We start from the raw sequence: 3,091 nt of genomic DNA, 5'->3' as shown, positions 1-3,091 counted from the left end.
TTGGCAGGCTGAGTATTGGCATGCCCATCTTGTGTCCGATAACCATTTGATTTCTATATGTGGTCTTTCTGGGTTCAGCACCTTTCGGAAATTTAAAATTCGTGATGCACCACCGACGAGGAGAAAAAGTTATACAGTGATTGGATTGTGACGAAAAACTCAGAGATTGACCTTATATTGTTTACACAGTCAACTAAAACGAGGTTTAGCCTATGAGCATAGCAGTGGATGTATACAGCCTGTGAAACATCTCTTCTGAATCTTTCTTGGACCCCATTGGTGCAACCCGACATAACTGCCGCTCCATCATAGCACTGACCGACACAAGTACTGTGGTCAATTTTACATTTGGCTAAAGTTTCTTTTATCTTCTGGAGTAACGATTCTGCATCAAGGCCTTCAGCTGGTGTGAAATCCAAGAATTCTTCATGAAGCTCATGATCATGGAGATACCTCACATCAATAGAGATCTGCTCCTTCTTCGCTATATCCTTCGTTTCGTCCACCATGATGGCAAAGTGTAATGCTTGTTTCACCTCATCACTTATCTCCTTTCTGATCATACCTGCCATTATTTCAAATAATTCATTCTGTATATCGTGGTGAGTATATTTTGCATTCCCCGGACCGTTAACTTTTTTTTAAACTGTATGTTCATAATTGGGTAGCACATTAAGTAATTCCAAAAAGTTTCCTCGATTGTCGGATTCATCCCCTTCTCTGTGCCCTCTCTGGGCAACATTTTGACATGCTGTATAGGGAAGTACATCAATAACTGCTCTAATGTACTGCCGATTTTCAGCCACTGTCTTGGCATGCCCTGCATTAATGGTTTGATAGAGTGTTGCCCCTGTAACTTTCTGCAATTTGAATTCTCCCCAAGCTTGCATCGCTAATTTATGACAAGCTGAAGTATCATAAGCCTTCAGAGACATGGTTGCCTTCTTCCAATTCTTGAATCCGTTGTGGGTGAATGATTGTTCAGCTCGCCCAAGATGGGAAGTTGTAAAATGACGACACGCAAAACAGTAAGCTGCATCTTTGACCACGGACTATTCAAGCCAAGAATATTGTTGGTGCCATCTTTTATTGAATGATCTTGTCTGACCACCTTGCATGTGTGAAGGATATTTCTTCAAGTCAGGACAGGTAGAGCCACTATCTGGCAGCAGGCTGATGTTGTTTGGCCCTGGAAGACGTCTTGTGTTTTTCTGGGTGCATTCTCTTCCAACTCCGGATTTCCAGTAGAGCTAGAAGTACATGGTTCTTGATCGTTGTCATTAACTCTTTGCCTCTTGTGGGGAATTAGGAAGCAATCCATGCCCTATACAGAAAAATAGAACACATGATTAGAAATGGGGGTGGGACGAATTTTTCTTTAAGTACTATAGGCCCTATACCGGTCGTGGGCGTTGCGATAAGTAAAGTGATAATTTATCGCAAGACCGGAAAAACTATCGCTTATATTTATCGCTTTCAATTTTCCCGCGATAAATCCAGCGATAAAGTAGAAGACGAAAAACCGTTACGGCGGGAGGTTACAGGCTCATTGTTACGCGTCAAACAGATTTCGGGTCCTTTAGTCTTTTATTAAGTAATATTTGGTGTTTTAAGTGTAAAAAAGAGGTTTTTAAATGCATAAGTAGCAAATATAGAGTATTTTTGGATTTATCGCAGTATTTATCGCTTATCGCTTTAAGGTATCTTGGAAATTTATCGCTTTATCGTTATAGGACTTAGCGGAAAAATTATCGCTTTATCGTTATCGCTTTATCGCTGCCCACCACTGCCCTATACATAACACACTAACAATCAGAAATTGTGTTCATTTTCGTGGCTCATTCGGCCCTCGCTAGCAATGGCTGATTCGGACCACTTACAGACTTCGTGACTCATTCGTCAATTGTCACCATTGGGAAACAAGAGCCTATATAGTTATTAGTGGAACTGTGAAATTAAGAAAAACCATGTGCTTCACAACAAAACAAGAACAGTGGAAAGTACATATACAGTTTTTTGTATAATTATGCATAAAAATGCCTATTTATCAGTAGCAGCACCACAATATAAAAACAGATACATGAAGTGAAATCATCTCCATATGGGGAAAACGATTTACAAGATTGAAACAGCAAGTTGAAAAACCTCAGCATGTACAAAATCACAAACAAACCCACAACCAACCAAACTGAAACTGCATGAATAACAACCACGAAATTCCTCAAAGTGTTTCCAATCAAACTGATTGAAGTTTATAGTTGCCAAGAACGCAATTTCGCCTGAAATATGCATCTTGCTTTGTAGTGTATTCACATTAAAGAAATGTTTAGGTTAATGGCGACATGCGCCTTCTGTTTCTGTTTTGTTAAATGTTGAATTCGCGCGCTTCCCGGAGCGCCATAATGTAAACAGAGTGTGAAATACACACAGTGCCGGAAGCCTATCTTTCCTTCAACCCTTCCGTGTAACAATGGAGAACAGGGAAACTAATTGGCACCTAAGGAAAAGCCAATACATAGCATGCTTATAAACACCACATACCAAACTTACACGGGCAACGAAGGCTTCAAAATTGAAACTCCAACTGATCTTATTTAATTAGTTTGAATTGATTTCATAATCTATTGCGTCTTTAAGAAATTACTCAGTCTCATTAGTCATTAATATCAGTTATATCTGGTTTTCCATATAAATACGATCCATTCATGTTGGCACAATCTCAAATAACACAGAGAAAATATCAACGTGGTTAGAGGATAAGAATGAATGCTAAGAATTTTTTTTTAAAAGACTTAAGAACTATGATGAAGTTCGGAGTGTGACAGAGGTCAAATGTGATATGACGTGGGTGCGTCGAATTTATATATAGATATATACATACATATATATATATGAATATATATATTTATATACATATATATACATATATATATATATTTATATACATATTATATATATACATATATATACGTATATATACATATATATATATGTATACATATATATACATATACATATATATACATATATATACGTATATATATGTATATATATATATATACGTATATATATACATATATATGTATACATA

The sequence above is a fragment of the Oratosquilla oratoria genome, chromosome 12, assembly GCF_046742065.1.
Source record: "Oratosquilla oratoria isolate Oo_2021 chromosome 12, ASM4674206v1, whole genome shotgun sequence".
Taxonomy (NCBI): Eukaryota; Metazoa; Arthropoda; class Malacostraca; order Stomatopoda; family Squillidae; genus Oratosquilla; species Oratosquilla oratoria.
This window is presented reverse-complemented; position numbering follows the sequence as displayed.